This window comes from Paroedura picta, chromosome 3, assembly GCF_049243985.1.
Source record: "Paroedura picta isolate Pp20150507F chromosome 3, Ppicta_v3.0, whole genome shotgun sequence".
NCBI lineage: Eukaryota > Metazoa > Chordata > Lepidosauria > Squamata > Gekkonidae > Paroedura > Paroedura picta.
The window spans coordinates 91,844,901-91,866,912 of NC_135371.1; the positions used below are offsets into that span (position 1 = coordinate 91,844,901).

Below are 22,012 nucleotides of genomic sequence, written 5' to 3' on the forward strand. Positions count from 1 at the left end.
CCTTCCTGCCCACTTCCTTGATTGTATGGGGTTTTAATGTTTTTATTTGTGTATTTTAATTCTATATGTAATTGCTGTAATGATGTGGAGCTGATTTTAATATTTTATTATGTATATTTTTATTTATTTTTGTATTTATATACCACACTCCCCTGTGGCTCAGGGCGGTTTACATAAAAACGTAGAAAACAGTACATGGAACTTAGTTTTTCAGAACAATTAAAATATTAACATTAAAACTATAACAGAGGTAACGGACTATAACAATGCAAACAGGTCCAGAGCAGAATGTATGAGTGGATTTCTGGGAGGGAGGGAGCAGGGGCCCTGTAGATGTTGCTCGTTCGCTCAGTCTCAACCAAACACCTGGTGGAAGAGCTCCCTTTTGCAGGCCCTGCAGAGAAGGCTCTGGCCCTGGCTGAGGCCAGGCAGGCTTCTTTAGGGCCAGGGAGCATTAGCCGGTTGGTGGTGGTGGTGGAGCGTAAAGCGCTTTTAACTTGTTAGCTGCCTTGTTGGCCCGTTTGAGAACATAAGGGTAGGGTATACATTCTGTAAATAAATAATACCTCAGTTGACATAATATGCTGTTCTGAAAACAAATTTCATTATGTTCTAAGAACAGTAAATTAGCAAGTTTTTATTCACTGCAAAAACATCTGTACTAGGGCCACTGACTCTGCAATATGCAATGGCTGTTTTCTGAAACAGAATTCATTCTTTCCTTTTTAAAAATCCATTTTCTGTATATCTATAGACCTATTGAGAGAAAAGAAGCTGTAAGTACAAATTTGATCTCCACTGACTACCAACCTTTTAGTTCTAAAGAACAGAAAACCTCTGACAATGGAGTTTCTCCCCATAAATCTGTGTTTTAAATCTAATGAAGGTAACAGCAAGGCAGTCATTCTGATGGCCTCTATAAAGTTACTGTGTGTCAGCCCGATTTAGTATATAAATCATTTTCATCCACATGTATCAAAAGCAAATATTGGATAGCAAATGCATATGATCACTGTAGCTAACAGGGAAAACCTTTGCACTGATCCAAGGCTGCTCTTGGATTGCATATTGTTCCAGGTCTTGATAAAGACTGGACAAAGACATTATTAAAACTCTTCGCCTTAGATAAAGCAGGAAGCTAGATCTGTAGGTATGCTGCCAGTGGAATGATTGTTTTCATAGAGCAGAAAGGAAGACAATTTAGCACCTGCTGCAGTTACATCTTTGGAGTAAGCAAACTGATTCATTTTACAGCCCCATTTACCTATAGTGTACACAGCAAGGACAATTTCACTCCACTGACATACAAGGGAGGAAAATTTAATGTGCTCCACAACAATAATACTGTCTAAGTGACTATATCACTTTTGGTATATTTCCAGCCTCATCTCATGTTCTATAATACATGGAAGCTTAGCAGCCTCCTAGTGGCAATCTTTGGTCAGCAGCGAGGACGGTGTGGAAAACCCCACTGAGTTTTGATATGATTAGTTCTGCACTCTCACCAACCAAAGACTGTACACAAATTTGCTGCTGCTCAGTAAACCATCCTTGTGGTTCTTAGCACTCAGGCTAATAACCTAAAGCAGTGGTGAGTTAGATCAGTCACCACCTTCAAAAACTTTCCTACTTGGGTAGCCTTAAAACAGCTATGTCTGTCAGCCCCATTTCTCATGCAAGAACAGAATCATTTTCATAGTGGAGGCAGAAAAGAAACACTCGGAGGACCTGAATGCCTACTTAGAGTTGTGTTTGGGTTTGAAAACAGGATGGCAAGCAACAAAAACAAGAAGATGAGGGTTACATATCTGAGTCCTGAACCTGCAGAGATCAAGAAGGGTATGCAAAGAAAAAAAGCCATAACACAAGTCACCCCATATGCCCCTTAGGGGCAGAAAATGTCCTGGTTGCAGCTCCCACTGCCCACCAGCGCTTCAGTGACTGGTGGGAAGAATTTTTTAAAAAATCACTGTTGGGCACTTGTGTTATGTCACTTCCAGGGAAAACCCAGAAGTGACATCAATTCTGCCTAGGAAACACTAGATTCCTCCATGGAATCAGTAGATTCATCCATGGTATCCATGCCAATCTCAGAGGACAGGGCTGAGTAGAGGAAGCCGGAAAGAAGCGATTGGAGCCACCACTGCCTCACCACTGGTCAGAGCTACACACTAGGCCATGAGTAAGAGGGAGATGCAAACTACCACAGCGGCCATGATCCTGACCCCCCTCTACTGTGAATAAGATAAAACAGCTCTTTAAAGACAAACCTGACCATGTAGGAGTTAAAGTTGGTGTCTTAATGAACTCTCTTGTACCCTAGAACAGGGGTCGTCAACCCCCTGTCTGCGGCCTGGTACCGGGCCGCGAAGGCCTCGGTGCCAGGCCGCAGGCAACCGCACCTGCCTCTCCCCCCCCTGCTGCAAGAAGCTTGCCAGGCCCTGAGTAAAGCGGCTGCCAAAGCGGCGAAAATGTGCTGGCGAAAATGTGCATGCACGGTTATTCTGCGCATGCGCGTTAGTGCCACCTGCTGGCGAAAACGTGCATGTGCGCGGCCGGGCCAGCAGCTTTCCCTCAACCCTGGAGGCGGTCCTCAACCGGAAAAAGGCTGGGGGCCGCTACCCTAGAATAGCGATCCCCAATCTTTTTCCAGTTGAGGACCGCCTCTCTAGGGTCAAGGGAAAGCTGCTGGCCCGGCCGCGTGCATGTGCGTTTTCGCCAGCAGGTGGCGCTAACTCGCATGCGCGGCATCTCCGCGCGTGCGCGTTAGCATCTGCTGGCATGCCGGAGGCTGCGCCTGCCTCTTCCCCCCACTCTCACAGCAAGAAGCTAGCCGGGCCGCGAGTGAAGCGGCCACTTTGGCGGTCGCTTCACTAGGGGCCTGGCGAGCTTCTCGCAGCGGGGGGGGGGGGAAGAGGCAGGTACGGTTGCTGGCGGCCTGGCACCGAGGCCGCAGACCGGGGGTTGGCGACTCCTGCCCTAGAAAATACCACAATGAAGGGGAATTCTGACAAAGAAGTAGTAGAGGATGGTGTCAGGGTGTTTATTGAAAAGAAAGCACAGCTGACCCTGCTAGGAACGGAAATGAACTATATAGAAAACAAACTGTCCAGTGAGTTTGTCTTCAATAATCCAAACATCAAAGGAACGTGTGGTTGCGGAAAAAGTTTCAACATTGGAAACCTCAGGACTAATCCCATGATTTTAACACCACCAAACTGCTTTCTGAAGTAATCACTTGGGACAGTTTCATATCTTTAGGCTTTGTGTAATATGGCTGCCTTTCCAAGAATATAAAAACACTGCATTTTGAAAATTTAAAAACCCAGAAAGTCTATTGTTTCACCTACCTTTTCACACAGTTCTGTTCATGGCTTCACATAAGTAAGTCCCAGTATGTTCAGTGGTGTCTGCTCTAAATTTAGGGCTGCAATCTTAGACTCACTTTAGATGTCATGTCAAACCACAGTTTTACACCATGGATGAAACTTGAGCTAACTCGCACTAGTCCTTCTTGGAAGGAGTAGCACACAGACAGACAAGATCCTGCTTTCTTTTCCCTTGAAATCCATCTGATTGCTCCATGTATATTTCTTCAAATAAATCTCCATTAAGGAATGCTGTTTTGATATCCATATGCTCAACATGCATTTTCCTTGATGCCTCAATACTTAGAAGAGTCCTGATGGTGGTATACTTAACAGTAAGTGCAAAGGTTTCAGAAAAATCAGCTCCAAGCTGTGGGGAAAACCTTTTGCCACTAAACAGGCTTTGCATTTTTCCACATTCCCACCAGCATTTTGTTTTACCTTAAACAGCCATTTGCAACCAATGGCTTTCAGCCCAATGTTATTGACAAATTACTTATTGCAGGGTAATTGCAAAGCAAGATTTAATACTGAAAACAAACCACGGTTTGTAATCTTAGTTTTCAGGGCAAGATCCAACCCTTGCTTGCTAGATGGGATGCAATACCAAGCTTTGGTTTATCACAAACCAAGAAAATAACTAAATGTGTTTGGGTCACACAAGGGGAGAGAGGAGGCAAGATCATGCAAATGAACCTGAGGCACCATTCATTTCCCTATTACCATATCATGTTACTGTTTGCATCCAGATCAAACCTATGGCACTGATGGGATCGAATCTGTGTCACCGATGCCTTGAGCTCGGAATGTACACTACCATAAAAATGTACACTACAGTATAGCAAATAGGATTTAAAAATTAAAACCTTAAAATCTTAAGCAGTCACATCTCACAGTTGCATGAGTTTATAAAAACATTAAGGATAAATTCAAAGGGTAGCCGTGTTGGTCTGGAGTAGCACAACAAAATCAGAGTCCAGTGGCACCTTTAAGACCAACAAAGATTTATTCAAGGTGAGAGCTTTCGAGTGCAGGCACTCTTCCTCAGACTAAGAACTGACCATCATAACAGTAGGAATATAGAAGCAAAAGTTAATCCTATTACATTAGTAAACTGTGGTTAGATGCTGTGACACTCGAAAGCTCACACCTTGAATAAATCTTTGTTGGTCTTAAAGGTGCTACTGGACTCTGGTTTTGTAAAAACTTTAAGGTAAGCCATGCATAGTGCTTACCATTGGTAATCAGTTGCAATTGGCCAAACCAAATGGCCCATGTGGAACCAAGGTCAGGTAAACATTAAAGCCATTGCACTTAAATCAGTAGCCTATATCTACTTACCACAATTTAGTACAAAATTATATAGAGAGATGAAGGTCATATGTAAAAGAGATTTAACTTTTGGGTTGCTTATGTGCATTTCGCAGAATATGGCAAGTGCCACTTCATTCGCTCCCTTCAGCCCGCTATCGCTATCATGCTACAATCATCGGCTACTCATTTCAGTGCTTCTTGGTCTAGCTCACTTTTCTCACTTTTGCTGCAGTCAGATTGTTTCAGCCCACCAACATAACAACAAAGGAAATAAGGGAAAGTTAATGCCACCTACGCTTTGGGTTTTATTATTGCTGGCTCCTGCCCACACTGCCCTGCCTGAATTTGTGATGCTATTTGCATATGACCACATTAGCAACAGATATAAGCAATTACTCTGACAATGAGTACATGATTAGAATGATAAGCTCTATTATACACAACTGAGTCTTCGTATGATGTACAGATTGAGCCCATGCGTTGCTGTGTCAGCAAATATAGATCTGGTACACAACAACAGTTAGACCTACATTCAGTGCCACTGGCAAAACACATATGACAAGCCAGTTTCTCCCTCCATAATGCAGCATAGCTTGCATACCATTGTGCTATATCATACAAGGCTATTTCAAAGCAAAGAAAATGGCTTGGGGGGGAGAGCAGGAGAGAAGAGATAATTTGTTAATAATTATATATAATTATATAATTAATAATTATATAATTAAAAAAATAAATTGATACATTAGTGATACTCTCGTTCATACTTTCTCAACCAGGGTTTCTTGACAGTCCTGGAAGGGTCCCCAAAATGGTTGAGTGTTAGTTAATTTTTAATATATTTTAAAAATTTGTTAAACATTTATCAGGTGATGGGACAATATATGGACCCCCCTCCCAAAATGACCAAGGATGGGCCTGGAGGGGGTGGGAATGGGAGGGGCCTTGGGTGGACGTGTACATAGCTATGCTTCCCAACCACACTCTGCATGATCGTGCCACTTCTGCAGTTTCTTGATGCCTGAAGGATTTCTCATTGGTAAAAAACTTCAGAAAGGCTGCTCTAGTTATATGATACATTTTGGGCCTAACCACATATTTCAGAATCCTTGCTTCATGTTTGGGTCCATCACAATGACTTTCTGTCACATGTAAGCTGCTTCAAGTGGGTAGCTATGCTGGTTTGAAGCAGCAGAACAAAGTTAGACTCCAGTAACATCTTTAAGTCAAAATTTTATTGAAGGTAAAAAGCTTTCACGTGCATGCACACTTTGTCTGATGCAGTAAAACAAGAAGTCCTTAACCCTTACTTATTGATAGAATGGGGTTAGTTGCCAAGAAGGGCAGGTTAGAGTCAAGATGCATAAGTCACTGGGCAATTATAGGTGAGATTGGATTAAAGTGGTTGGTAAGATCTGTGAATAGCAGTAAATTATCATACAAATATAAGAATTAACCCACAGATGTGAAAACTGAATTTGAGTGACACTTCCAAGATGAATAAAGTTCAATTTTGGATATAAGTAAGAACTGAGGAACTCCACATGTGTAGATGCACACGTCTTCAATAAACTGGAACTTATTTCCTCAAATGTTACATATAAGTAGAGAGTAGAGGAGGTTAGAGAGCCTCTTGTGACGCAGGGTGGTAAGGCAGCAGAAATGCTGTCTGAAGCTGTCTGCCCATGAGGCTGGGAGTTCAATCCCAGCAGCCGGCTCAAGGTTGACTCAGCCTTCCATCCTTCCGAGGTCGGTAAAATGAGTACCCAGCTTGCTGGGGGGTAAACGGTAATGACTGGGGAAGGCACTGGCAAACCACCCCATATTGAGTCTCCCATGAAAACGCTAGAGGGCGTAACCCCAAGGGTCAGACATGACCCGGTGCTTGCACAGGGGATACCTTTACCTTTTTAGAGGAGGTTAATTGCCAGGAAGGGCTAATTAGAGTCAAGCCAATTGAGCAATAAATATATCCAAGATTGGAATAACACATTTGGTAAGACCTGTGCATAGCAGCAAATTTTCATACAGTTAATAAAAGAGTTAACAATATATGCGAGAACAAAGTTGAATTCTGGGTATATGAGAATTGAGTGACTTAGCTTGTGTAGTGAGATAAGAAACCGATATCTCTGTTAAGCCCAAGGGGTTCCATTGTCCTGAATACTGTAATAACTTGTAAATCAGCAATCCTACTTTTCAGTCTGTTTCTGAAATTCCTAGCTACTTTGAGGTTCCACATTGAGTGCCCTGAGGCTGAAATGTTCTCCAGGTTTTTCAGTTTTGTGATTCTTTATGTCAGATTTGTATCCATTTATCCTTTGGTTTGATCTGCTTGCCCTATGTAGAGAATGAAAGGGCATTGTTGGCATTTAATGGCGTATACAATGTTGGAAGATGGGGAAGTGAATAAGCCTGATATGGTGTAGTCCAGTGACTGTGTTGTTTAGGTGTATCTGGCTGAGAGCTTCAAACTTCCACCTGGGACTGCCAGGATGCCAACTATGGCAGGCATTCTTCATCCTCTGATCTCAACCGATGCGCTAAATAGCAGCAAGAACAGCCATATTTGATACTTTTGCAAAAAAAAAAATGGGTGTAAGCCAATGGAAAGTAGGGTTGCAACTGATCATCAGAATTACAAGTGACCACCAGACTACAGAGATCAGTTCCCCTGGAGAAAATGGTGCTTTCAAGGGTAAACTCTATGGCAATGTACCCAAATGAGGTTCTTCCCTAAACCCAACTCTCCCCAGACTCTAAATCTCCAGGAATTTCTCAGCTTGGTGTTAGGGTTCCTACTGGAAGAGCACACAGTTTGCACGCTGAAGGTCTCAGGTTCGAGTTCCTGGCATTTTCAGTGAAAGGATCACTGGCAGGAGGTATTAGGAAAGACCTACCTCACTTGAGTCACTGGCAATCAGAGTACAGTCTACTGTGCTAGATGAACCAGAGGTCTGGTTTAGACAATTTCACATTATATTCACATATAATACTACAATCACATGCTCCTCTTTGCAACCCTTCTGAAGTTGCTGTTAACATTCTCTTAATGCAAGTAGGGCCTGATAGCACAATCAAGCAAGCATCTACTGTAAAATTCACTTTTTAAGGATGATGATGTGTCATATTTTTAACTGTACAGAAAGGACTGAGCAGCCTGTTATTCTTTGTCTTCTTTTTCTGCTTTGCAGACATCTCTCTCCCTTGAGAGGAAGATGTAGGTGGTTCAGTAGGGACCGTTGGATGTGGAAACAAAGGTCAAGAGGTTCGTCAGAGGCTATTTGCATGCAAGGAGATAAGACCAGAATAGATTAAATCTGTTATGGGACAAAGAAACTGAGCCCAATAAACTTTTGACCCTACTGAAAAATATAACTTTACAGTTACTCTTAGATGAAAAAATCACCTCCCTAGTTATTGTCTTAACCACATAGAAAGCCCCACCACTCTCTGACCAGTATTTGTTGGATCAGTAATTCCACAGCTGCATTGTTCACCCAAAAGACCATTTTGTTTTTATTTTTAAAGCAACATGTTCAGTATTAAACAATGTATACATGTTCCCAGAATAAATGTGATAGTCTATGTAATCTAATTGTCTATTTAAAAATTCTCTTATCTGGCCTCCAGAGGTACTAGCTAGATCATATATATCTAAGCTAGGCAAGGACATTTACAACTTAAGCATCTTTACACTTCAATAATACCTATTTAAGCATTTATAAATTACATAATAATGAAATGATGTCCAGGCTACAAAATTAGCAACTTTTTAATTAGTTTTTCTGGTGATGTGAAAAAATAAGTTTTTAAGCTTTTTATAGGCACAATACTGTGGGTTTACAAAGTTGGAAAAATATGGCACAGTATGTAGGAAAATGAGCCCAGGTAAGAATGGCAAAGAGCAAGAATTAAACAAATTCGGTACAGAACTAAGAATTTTGCTCTTTCTAGTCTTGTTGATAAAAATGTGCATGCTGTTCAAAGGGAGAAATTTCTGGAAAAGATTCAAAAGGACTATTATCTAAATCTCTGCTAATTCTGCCGATAGCCTGAAATGACTGGGTTCTCCCAAAAAAGAATGCCTCAGTGCCAGCCCAGAGAAAAAGACCTGCTCTTTCTCTGAACACTGGTTGCCCCACTCCATGTACACAAAGTAGCACATTTAATGGGAAACAACTAGAGGAAATCTTGAAATGACTGAATAGAGTTTATTCATCAAAAGCTTACTTATGACATCTCCTTCACTGCACTTATCCCTTCTCATTACAAACAATAACACAACCCTGAAAGTATGGAAGGGAAACAAGATACCTCTGATGTGATTCATGGGGGTTTCGATTTGTCTGACATCAGAGGGGGTGAAACTGGATTGTTTCACACCAAGCAAGCATAGTTCCTCTTAATCTGACATTGTTGCATGACTATCGATGGCACATTCCTCTGCAAAGAAAATGCCTTTGGGCCACTAGGCTAACTTGGGAGGAGGGAAGTGGGGAAATCACTAAATGGTCTGTTACAGAAATCCCAGGAGCAAGCCTCAGTTCTGCCTATTGGGTATCTAGGGTCCTTCTATCTCTTGAATCATACATTCATTTCACCAGGAACAGAAGCATGTACTGCTGTATTGCAGACCACTTAGTTTCTGCTACTATATTTGACATGCTAAAACTGGAATACATAACTCAGAAGCTTTGTAACTACGCTGAAGCCAGTTTTTCACTTGTGATATTCAGTCCCCCTCCCCCCAGTTGTCTGTACAAGGATGGATGGCAAGCCACGATCTGGAGATGCTGTATGGATTATTCAAAAGCTAAACATTTAAACCATGGCTTCTCCACTGCACTGCTTTTGATGTCTCTGTGGCTATTTATTTATTTATCATATGGCATGTCTATAGTATAGCTAGAAAATCCTGGGATTGTCTGGCAGCTGGGCAAGAAATATTTGGAGCTGGTTTGCCACTGCCTGCCTCTGTGTCATGACCCCAAATGTGCCTTGGAAGTATCCCATCCAAATTCTAGCCATTGAATAGGGTTACTGAGAGAGTAAAACTGGGAAAGGAAAACAATGTGCGCTGCCTGAGTTGCTTGGAGGAAAAAGACAAATGTACTAGATCAGGTTGTCTTAACCCAGGAGTTCCTTGATGACCCTGGAAAGGTTTCCCAAATCGGTGGGAGGTAATTATATATATATGTATAAAGTTTGTTAAACATTTATTGGATGATATGACCAAACATGGTCATGTCAACCCGTCTCCTCAAAATGGCCAATGATGGGCCTGAATGGGGTGGAGGGGCCTCAGGTGGGCATGTACAAAGCTATGCTTCCCAACCATATTCTGCACGATCACACCACTTCTTGGATTTCTTCAAGCCTGAAGAATGTTTCAGGGATTTCTCAAATGTTAATAAGTTGAGAAAGCCTGTATTAGATAGGTGATAAATTATTGTGACATCTGGAGATCATCAAACCAGATGACTCAGGGGATGACTTAGCCTGTTGGCCAAACCAAACTCGCTCTCCAGATCTACAATTACCATAAGCCCCTGCCAGCCATGGAACTCATGGTAATTGTAGTCCATGAACATCTGGAGAGTCACAGTTTGTGTATCCCTGCTCTAGGGAGTCCTCTGCCCTGCTGCCTGGAATGATTCCTGGTTCATTGAGGAGCTTGCAGGCATGAGTGGTCAAACAGACAGCTGAAGCACAAGTAGAGGAAACCTGAAAGGGAAGCGACTGAGCACAGGTGAGAAAACATTACTGTGCCTACTCTGTGATTGTGATGGCAGTAATTGTGTCAGACAATGATGTCTAGTGCAGCTTTTCCAGGCTGCGAAGGGGCTCTTATCCCAGGCTCCAAAACTTGTTGACCAGGAAAACATAGGCTTGCTGTGAGGCTTCTTGGAAGCATTTTCTCAGATGGAATAGCTTTCATTCACTATGATTTAGATTCGACATTGGACAGTTCAATCTCACAATGCCATTTGAGTGCAGGCTGGTCCTAGTTGTATGGATGGCTTTCATTTGGTGAGGCCTGATGAAGGGGACAAGCAGCTGAGAAGTACGTGGCTCACCATGTCTAAACTTGACTCTTGTCCTTCATGGCTATTGGTTTCAAGCCAGGTTGCAGTGGCCAAAGGGATCCAAGAGGTAATAAATGCCTCATTACAAGAGTTTTAATTGCCTTGAAAGAGGTGATCATGCAACTCCTCCTAAAGAAGGCTTCCCTGGATGCCACTGATCCACATGATTGTTGCCTACACAGCAACAAGTAGTCTTGGAGGAGAGTGATTATCTAGACCCATTTCAATCAGGATTCAGGTTTTGGTGTGTGACAGAAAAGACCTTGGTCACCTTGATGACTAACATTCATTGGGAGAGTTTGTCTGTTGATTCTCCTGGACTTCTCTGGCATTCAGTAACATCAACCATGATATCCTTCTGGAAAGGCTGCTTGAGTTGGTAGTGAGGGATGTTGTGCTTTAGACCCATTATGCACGGTCTCCATTACAGCAAGTGGGGGTTGGATGGAAGATGCAGCAGAGGAAGGTGTGCAGCAAGCCGTGTACGAATGGCACAGTGGCAACGCCCAGAGCAGCCAGTGGCGATGGCTGAAGAGACGGCAATGCGGAGCAAACAGGATGGGAGCACAGCGAGGGGCTTCCTGGACCTGGCCTGTCAAGCTGGCTGTTCCCCCCTGGATCCCCCTCTCCTGTTGGACATCCTCCACCCAGCCCGAGGCTCCTGCCTCTGCATCCTGGATTCCACGGCCACCTTTCGATCCTTGTTCCCTTCATTCCCATGCACTGACTGCAGCTGCGCAGCACACTGCTGGCGGTGCCTGCCGGACCCGGTGCCCGCCTCCAGGGTAGCGCTGACTGGGCACCTGCGGCCCTACCCGATTATGCACGCTATCTCTCTCGCGCTGCGTCTGGTTGAGCCCTGGCCGGGCGTCAGGCTTCGTTTTCTTCTGTGTTTCCCTAACACGGCTTTTTCGGCGGCCTTCATCGAACCTGCACTCGAGCACTGCCAGCGGTGTGCATTATCGGGGATTTCCGCCAGCGTCGTTCCAGCTCTGAGGCGGATCTTCCCATCCGTGCATAATGGGTCTTAGTTGTTCTGTTCTTATTTTGCTGGCCTATTCCAGAAGGTGGCACTGGAAGGTGGCATTTGTCTTACATGGTCCTGTAGGGATCCATCTCCTTCTTCATGCTGTTTAACATCTATATGAAATAGTTGTGACAGTTCAACAGGTAACCGGGAGTAAAGTGCCACCAGTATGCAGATGATGCCCAGCTCTGTCATTAACACCTGAGTCAGGTGGGTCTGTGGAAGTCCTGGACACATGCCTGGAGATGGTAACAGGATGGATAAGGGCCATTAAACTGAAGTTCAATCTAGAGAAGACTGGGGTGTGGCTGGTCAGTTATAAAGCACCTTGAGGTCTGAGATGTCAGCCCGTCCTGGAGGGGGCTCCATTCCCCTTGAAGGAACATGTTCATAGCTTGGGAGTACTGCTGGATCCTGGCATAAACTGGAGGCCCAGAGCTGTTCTGTGTCATGTAGAGCCTTTTATCCAGTTAGTTATGGTTGTCCCTCAAAAAATGTGGTCTGTCCAATGATCCTTGGTCTGAATATAATAGGCTTTATGTGGAGCTGCCTTTGGAAATGGTCTGGAAACTCCAGCTCTTCCAAAATGCTACAGCTGAGCTATTGACAGGACTGGGAAACAAGTCTAGGGCTGAAAGATCTGCACAGGCTGCAGCCCTGACCTGGATAGCCCAAGCAAGCATGATCATGTCAGATCTTGAAAACTCAGCAGGGCTGACCCTAGCTAGTACTTAGATGGGAGACCACCTAGGATTTGGGTTGCAGTTCCTCCAAGGAACATGATGCGGGAGCCAGGAAATGGCAAACCATCCCCGAACGTCCCTTGCTTGACTGCCAGACAATCCTTGGATCTCCTGGCTACACCCACCATATGATTGATTAATGAATGAATGAATGAATGAATGAATGAATAATCTTACCCATGGCATGTGGGAAAAGGCATGAGAAACAATGTGCAGTTGCATCTTCACATTTTGGCATGTGATAAAACCTCATTCAAGCCCATTTACAATCTGTTTCCAAGGCGGATGTTGGAACACTTCAGAAAACTGACTCTAAACCATGAAATCAACAACCAGCCAAGAACATGTTGTTGTTGTTCTTAGGTGTGAAGTCGTGTCCGACCCATCGCGACCCCATGGACAATGATTCTCCAGGCCTTCCTGTCCTCTACCATTCCCCTGGAGAAGGATATGGCAAACCACTCCAGTATTTTTGCCATGAAAACCCAATGGACAAGTTCAACAAGCCAAGAACATAACTGAACTAAAGCAACCCCCCTCCCATTTATTTGAATCAACTCTTACTTCAAAACACAATGACTTAAATATTCCAGTGACAACAATGACACATTAACACTCCCATTTCCAAACTTCATCAGTTTTCAAGAACGTTTCATTTTGAATCTGCACATCCGAATTTAGAGATATCATTTTTTCCATACTCTGGATTTACATATTTACTTGAGCTGTATACTTTTCTGTAAAGCTCATAACCGGTTATCCCTCAACCCAAAAAAGTGTTATTAATTATGCAGAAATCCCCAGGCATCTATGAGAATCCACCCAGTCTTCAAGGCCTCGTTTCTACACTGGCTGATGCATTTCTCATTTCAGTTGTTGTCACTGTTAAGTTCCTTTGTACTTGTTCTGTTTCCATCAAATTAATCAGCTCTGACAATGAGCAAACATGGGAAGCATTAATTAAAAAATAATGACTCATCCAGTTTCTTTCAGATCAGGTAAGGGCTCTTATTTGTGCATAACACATTTGACTACATATGACACGTTTTGCATGGCAGGCAAGGCACTGAGTGAAAAACAATAATTTATCCTGTGCTTAGTAAATGTTGGAATGCTCATTTAATAGTAAAGACTTGCTCTGTACTTTGCATGTCTTCTAGAAAAACTTCCATAGTCTAACTCAGTGCAACATCAGCTAAAGATAACTCTTTTAAGCATCATTATGGAACACGGGTAAGCTGAAAGACATATCGTGAAAGAAGACAAATAACATATATGGGCCAGACTCAAAGTGATCAGGGTTTCTCCTAAGGCCTGTAGATACTTGTTACATTTCCATTTGGAAGATATCACCTTAGTCTTACCATTCCCATTCATGCTCAAGTCTTGGGTCTTGGAATTACTGTCCAATATATTGTGGCCTAGAGAAAAGAAAAGTCCTGTCCCTTTAACAGACTTAATCGGATGGCATTTACCAAGTGATATTTTTGTTACTATCATACTATGAAAAATGGCAGCTGTTCTGTTCCAGGCAGTAAGACTCTATTAAAGGGAGAGGACCCCCCCCCCCCTTGTCCTGTTGGCAACTCTAGGGATAACATCTTCTTAAATCTAAGAGAGTAACAAGCAGAAGGGGAATCCACCTCCCTCCAAAAAAAAAAAAGAAAAACCAAATTCAGCTAATTTAAGATCAACCATACTCAAATAATAGGCACAATAATTTCTGGGTACAAGTTGCCACATGAAATGAGTGGGAACTGCTGGAGAGTGCTGTCGTACATCTCAATGCCCTTGTGCAGGACAAGTTCACTTTAGACTGTGCATTAATTTCCCAGCCACTTCCTTGGGAATGGACTCTACTTCAGATCAGCTGACTTAGATAAAAAGCCCAAACCCCATTTACGCAACCAACTACTGCCCTATACTAAAACAGTAATAGTGGGGCTACTTTTTCTGTTTAGTGGTAAATGGCAGTTTTCCTGAATAGTAAACAAAAGTAGAGTTCATATACAGTAACAATTAATGGTTCACTGAGGTCTGAGGACACCATATCTCATATAAAAACCAGAGGTGGTCTATCATTATTGTTAAGTGGTTGAATGCATGGCGGCAGTACCTTTGGCTAAACTCCTACAAGCCACAAGAAATACAACTGCAGCCAATGACAACTTTACTACCTGCCCTGCACAGTCCAGGCAAGCACAATCCCATCAGATTTCAGAAGCTAAGCAGGGCTGGCCTTGGCTAGCACTCGGAAGGGTGACTTCCAAGGAATACTAGGGCTATGATGCAGGGGCAGGCAATGGCAAACCACCTCCAAATATCTCTTGCCTGTCTGTCAGGCAATTATAGAATCTCCTGACTATATTACATGCATAAAGTAAAGGTAAAGGTATCCCCTGTGCAAGCACCGAGTCATGTCTGACCCTTGGGGTGAAGCCCTCTAGCTTTTTCATGGCAGACTCAATACGGGGTGGTTTGCCATTCCCTTCCCCAATTACATGCATACCACATGATAAATAATAATAAAATAATAACTTTAAACTATTAGTTTGCTGGATACATGCTGGCAACAATGATGGTACAGAACTGTAGCCCCAAAGCTCTGGAACTCTCTTCCCAGAGAGGGTCGCATGTCCCCTTCAATGTGCTGTTTTCTGGTAAAAACCTTTCTGTATTATTTGGTACCCCCTTAGTGATTCCTCCTTTTAACCAATGTTTCAATTGTTGCTTTTATATTGTTATGTATTGTAGTTCTGTTTTTAATTGTTTTAATGATGTGTGTGTATTTTTTTTGGGGGGGGGGTTAATGGTTTTAAAATGTGCATTTATTAAATAGGTTTAATTTGGTAGCCACTTTGGTGGCCCTTGTCAGGCAGTGGAAGATCTTCCTCCTCTGTACTCCGATTACATCATTCCCCAGATATATGTGGCAGTTGTTGGCAGGCTTAAGTGGGGGGGGGGGGATTGAGGGGTGTGTGGGGGAGGGGATTTTTACTGTTATTTTATAATTTACTGAATTGTATTTTATTGAATATTGGGAGCCACCATGGGCTAGCTGGCTAGGAGCGGTGGCAGAAAAATAAAATAAATAGTACAGTGGAAAACACATTGTATATTTGGTACAAGCTCCATCACAAGCACTCCAAATGTGTTCAATGTGTATTTAAAGACTTTTCTCAACTGTTACACAGTGTTAATGGCAACACAGATATGCTGTAGAATCCACATGTATTGGGCCATAGAATTAAGAGTCACCTGGGCAACAATTTTTAGATGTGCCTGCACTTGAAGTACAGCATCTTGAAAATAGGGTGGCCAATCACTGTGTGACTGTGTCTGTGTGTGGCATGGGGAGGGGGGGGAGATGCCCTGTCTCTTTAAGAGAGGCTTAATTGGATGTTATTTACTTCCATGCCAGAAGAAGTTTCTGCTTCCCATTCCCACCCATTGAGGAAGCAAAGCCAATCGAGTCCTGTGTTATTCAATGGGCTTCCTCCCAGGAAACTGCTTTTAGGACTGCAGCAGGGGCCTCTGTTAAAGGGACAGTTATTGTTCTTTTCCCTTCCAGGCCTGCTGTCAACCCTATTTGAAACAAGAAAAGAAAATGTTAAAAACAATGGGCACTATGCAAGAAATAAGAATAGTGGAGGAAAGAGTCTGTTTCAAACAACTGTCATCATGGCTCTGCCAATAATATAAGGCTAATCTGTGCTAACCCACTTTCCGCCAGTTTCTGTAACAAACTCTCTCTCTCTCTCTCTCTCTCTCTCTCTCCAGGGTACAGAGGAAAGGATAATCCCCTTTAGAGTCAAATGAATCTTTTGCTGACACCCTGCAGCAGAGAGACCGATAGGCTCTCCCCTTGTTTCTCACTTTCAAAGACGACATGTTTACAAAGGCTGCCACCATTACTAATCCCAGATGACACCACAGGTCTGCCTGGAAGAAGTCATCATTTCCTTGAGATGCAGAATTAGTTTCTTTCACTGTCTAATGCCACCTTTCTTCCCCACTGAAAGCAAGATTTATTGTGCCAAGGAAAATAAACACTTTAATTAAAATGTAAAGTGTCTTTTGGTGCTGAATTTCTAAAAAGCCGGTTCCAAAATGATAAATCCCATTTTTTCCTCTATTCTGCATCTCTCTGATCTCTTGATGAGAATGGCTGAATTAAAAACCTGTGCTCAGTGGATTTGCATAAAATTAGACAACCAAGGAAATTAATAGGAAATTGAATATATTCTGCCTCTCTTGTATGTGATGTTTTCCCCCCGATTAGGGCAAGACAGATTTGCATTATTATTTTTTAAAATCTGTATTCACAGTATTCCTTACCCTAACTATCAGGACTGCAGCAAGATAGAGTAAAACAAACATGCACATGTTGAAGGATTCCTGCAGTGAAAAGCAAATGCCAATATTATACAGATTACAGAAAGTTCCTAAATAATTCACTCATGACTTGATTTTGGAGATCCCTTAAATTGGGGGTCATCAACCCTCGTTCTGCAGCATGGTGCTGGGCCACGAGAGCCTCGGAATTGGGCCGCGGCTCCCTCTCCCCGCCCCCCCCCCGCATCGAGAAGCTCGCCAGGCCGTGAGCAAATTGGCTGCTGAAGCGGCCGATTAGCTCACCGCCCAGAAAGCTTCTTGCTGTGTGTGTGTGTGTGGGGGAAGCGTGGCCACCGGCAGGCCGGCGGCGCATATGCGCATGTGTGGGGCAGTGCATGTGCAGAGCCGCCACGCACGCACATTTGCGCACCCCGACAGGAGCGCATGCACAAAACTGCCACACATGTGCGTTTGCAGCCCTGCCAGGTGCAAATGCACGCATGCGACAGGTCCGCACATGCGCGTTTGCGTGAGGCTGCCGTGCATGCATGGGGGCCCAGGTCACCCTCTCCTCCTAACCCTTGGCAATGGCCTGCAATCTCAAAAAAGTTGCAGACCGCTGCCTTAAATGCTGTCTCGGTTAAACTTGTTTGTTCTCTGCAGGTACCACAAGGGGCACCATTGTGAATACCTTATAGTTCAAGTAGATGCAGAGATTGTTTTTTCTTGCATGGGTCCACTTCTAATAAACATAGGGACTGTTCCCTGGTACTCCCCAAAAGTAGTGGAGGGAAGATTATAAGAAGTTTGGTTATCATATACTGATGCAGAGATTGAAAGTTGGGGATATAAATCATTGTTAGCATTAGCTCAAAGTAAGGGTGCAAATTTAGGAAGGGAAGCGAGGAAGAAAGCCCTACTCCAGGGCTGATTCAGACATAGTGCCAACCATAGTGCCAACCAAGCCTGGGAAAGTCTTGGGCTTCTTTGCCAGAGAGTAGAGAGGAAAAAGTGGGAGTGCACCAGGAACTAATTAATTACTTCCTTTGAGCTGGCAAATGATGGTTTGCACTTGCTCTACAAATCAGAATTGCAAATTACAGTCTCTGCCCTGAGGAATTTACAATCTGCATTTTAACAGGAAGGGAGGACAGATAGAGCAGAAAGGTATTGGAGAATATATATGTGGATGCAGTTACACATATTTAGGCTTAGTTTCTACAGCTGGGGGCCAGAGGAATAACAGGTCTAGTCCAGTTAGAAATTAACCAGTATATACATTTAGATAGTAGTAAATGAAAATTAATAAATGAAAATGCAATTTTCAATGTTGTTACAAAAACAGTTTTGGTTCTTATATATTTTATCCTGTGGCTTTCAGTTGTCAAGTGAGGTTGTGTATTAAGGCAGAGGGGATCAGAATTCAGACTGGCACATTAGAGGCAGCTTCATGTTTATCTGCAATACAGCAGTCATCCAAACTGACCTTTTTTGTTGAACATTTTTAGAAATGATGCTATATCAAAAGGTAAGGGCTAATGAGCAGCGGGGCCCAGAAGCCAGCAGACACAGGGGAGCTACATTCGCCATAAATCCCCCCCCCCAGCAGCCAGAGTGGACCTGTCAACCCTGGGGGGGGGGATTTATGCCTTGGAGAGTTGATTCCAACTGAGGTCTCTGCCCTCCCCCGGCAGTAACTTAGCCTGGGTTTGGCAACCCCACCCCCATCCACTTCCAGCAGCCAGAGGGGACCTGTCAACTGAGGTCTCTGCCCTAGCCTGGATCTGAATCAACTCTCCAAGGCATAAATTTTCCCCAGGGGAAACAATCCCTCTAGTCTGGAGATGAATGACTGAAAAGTACAGATAACCTATGCCTCTGTGAACAAATGAAATTGTGTTGCAATGCTTAATTCTGTGTTTAAAAAAAGGGCTGGGGGCGATGGGCTTTACATGGCTAGGCAAAGCTGATTGGTTGTCCAGTTGATTGGCAAGGCAAGTTTGGGGGCGGCAAGGCAAGTTTGTGGCGTTCTCATTGCTCCTCGGCAAGAACCGGAAGTAGCTGAGGAATGCTGGAGAAGAAACGATAGCGCTAGGAGAACGCAGATTTTGGCAAGGTGTGAAATGACGATGAGACGCCACAACAAATAGCGATAGAATATTCAGTGCTGGTTCACGAAACCCTGGTTAAGAAAGCCTGCTCTAATTGGAGGCTCCTCAGCAAGGCATCTCTACACAACACCCAAGACCAAGGGAAGGGAGAACCTGTGTTCTGGAGAGCTGGTGCCAGCCCTAACTCATTATTAGTAAGGCCTAAACTTCAGACTTAGCTTAAAATGGGTTCACAGCTCTCCTAAACTGGGAGAAATAATTAAAACTGCTATATTTGTTAATCATGTTGTCATTTTAGCTCTTTTTAATTTTTAAATGGGTTTCAGAAGATTTTGTCCATTTAGAAGACAACTTAAAAAAACTGTATACAAGATTAATGTGTTGTGATTATTACCACATGTATATTGTTGTGTGTGAGCTAAACTAGGGGCAATTCCGCACATTAAAAAAAATAGCATTACGCCAGTGAAATGGCATAGTGCTAAAAATGATCGCACCTTCAGGCATTCCTCACCTTCTGGCTCTCTTGCTTTCGTCTACTGCCTTCTTGCGCTCCTTACACTCCACATGCCTGCTTGAAACACGCTTTACACATGACTCTCTTCCGCCTGTCAATCAAACCAGGTAGCCAATCCCCTTTCTCCATGCATTAAAGGGCGCGTGGTGCCAGCTAATTTTTTAAAAGTAAAACTTCTTCATTGAAACACCTATGCATCTGATCATAGATGCATAGTATTTTTTTATAATGCCACCACTTGAAACACCTATGCATCTGATCATAGATGCATAGTATTTTTTTATAATGCCACCACTTATGGAATCACAAGTCTGTAATCTTTAAAAAATTAATCTTGCTCCTGATTTTTTTTTTGGAAGGGGGACTTTAGAGAGGCATGCTTTGTGTTTAAACTGTGGGTTGCTGTCCTCTAGTTCATGCTTTTTAGCTGGGGAAATCCACTTTATGCAATTCCCCAACTAGTGCTTTTAAATGGAGGATGTAGCTAGAGGTTTGCTGCTTGGACTCTGGATGTTGGCGATGTAGTGCAAAACACCAAAAATATGGCGCCTTCATAAAGTAAGCATTTCACTATATTTATCTGGTGTGGAATGGCCCTAGATGTTACCTTTTAAAATGTGTTTTCATGCATTTTTGTTCTTTGCAACCACACAGCAATAGTGTGGAACTGCTTCGACAAAGGAGAGCACAAATAGTCTTGGAACAGCTAGAGTTGGGAACTACCTGGAACCTTGGGGATGGAGCCAGGAGTGGGTGGGATTTGGAACAAGAAGGGACCTCAATGGAGTATAATGCTACATAATCTACCCTGCAAAGCAGCCATTTTCTCAAAGGGAACTGACACCTGTGCCCTGGAGATGAGCTGTTAAACTGGGGGATTCCCAGGTCCTACCTGGGGACTGGCAACCCTAGGAACAGCACTGCAAGGGGAGGAAGGTCTCCCTCCACCAGCAGTTTTCTTCTGTGAACACCATGCTGGGAAGAGTGCTTTTGACAATTTTGTGGCTCTGTGTGGAATGTTCATACATATGGATCAACAAAGTTGGCAACAAAACGTTCTCTGAGTGGTTCTGGGAGAGACAAGAACCTTTCCTCCCTGCACCCCATGGCACTACACTGACTCTTTCCAGGGCCTCTCTTTTTTAAAGAAGCAGTGCTCTCCCAGCTTCTGTGTGGCTGTAGGGTACAGGTGAAAAGGTGTGAAAAAAAAGGTTAAGTCTAGCTTGGCTCTTTTGTTATGTGCGATTAAATCACTTTGCACTTATGGAAACTCTATGAGTTAATGACCTCCAGTACAGCCTATCACCCCCCCCCCCCCTGGTTTTTAGTTATTTTCCTAAAAGGCTAAAATGTGCTGGAACCTGGAATATTTTTTCTGTGGACCTTTAATGAATGATTTGCATCAGCATTTAATGTAATCATCCTCTTTTGAAGCCGCAGCAATTAAGATATTACACAAATAAGACAGAAAGGTGGTTTCCACATGGGGACAGGCCCGTGTGGTTTTGCTGCTGCCAGTATGGCTGGTGATACACAGCAGTGGAATGGGGCTTCCACACAGCTGTTTCCCCCGTCCTGTTTCCCTGCCCTAATCCCCCAGCAGCCCCTCTCCCAGCCACTGGGGCTTTTTCATTTTTTAAAAACAATGTGTAACAGGCTCTGTGATTTCCCAACTTTCATTTTAAAAAGCAAGTCTTCAGCCCATTCTGTTGTGCTGATATACCTTTCCCTTTATTTCTTTGTAACAAAAAGGATTTAAAAAAATGAATGCTGGGAATTCACAGAACCTATTAAATGTGTTGTAATAACGATATATTGACACAGCAGTATGAAATTGCTGACTGACCCAAACCCAAGTCCTCCTGGTGATGTGGGGAAGAAAAGACAGCTGCAGGGACATGAAAATGCCAAGTGTGTGGGAAATCCCAGACTTTTCTATCTATCCCTAGCAGTACTCTAGGCTTCACAGTCAGTGTTGAGAAACATCAGAAAGAAGCCAAGGAAACCACTGGAGATATATGAATGCACCATGATGCTGTGAAAAAGCAAGAAAACAACTGGTTTCTTAGTGGCATTGAACTCAGGGCAGATAACCAATGCAGAAATGTCCAAAGAAATGAAAATATGTTCTAATTATATAGATAGTAAAAGTAAATATGTAGATGTTTCTCTCTCATCTTCACTACATTTTTACAGTTTCATCCTCACAGTAAACCTTCACAATTCCATTATTTTTCTTAATCTCAGATTTTGAACATCCATGCTTATTTGTGCACCTGAAGAGGCACTTAAGTATTACTCACCAGAAAATTAATTCATTTAAGCAGGTATTCTAATAAAGTCACACTGACTTACTACTCTCAAGTAATGAGGTAACATGTACCTAAAATTTTAAACCTAATTGGGACTGCCCTTGTGTTATTAAACATAATTGACCAAAGAAATGCTGAACAATGAAACTGAGCTAACATAAAACATCAATTACATGTGAGAAATGCTTCCACTCCACCC

The 22,012-nt window shown here is 43.1% G+C and overlaps 1 protein-coding gene and 1 pseudogene across 14 annotated transcripts in view; one reads left to right on the forward strand and one right to left on the reverse strand.

The window, feature by feature from the left end:
* TCF7 (transcription factor 7) overlaps positions 1-22,012 on the reverse strand; it is a 160,244-nt gene that overhangs the window by 58,862 nt on the left and 79,370 nt on the right. The window lies entirely within an intron of this gene.
* Positions 881-3,234, forward strand: LOC143833786 (iron-sulfur cluster assembly 1 homolog, mitochondrial pseudogene; annotated as a pseudogene).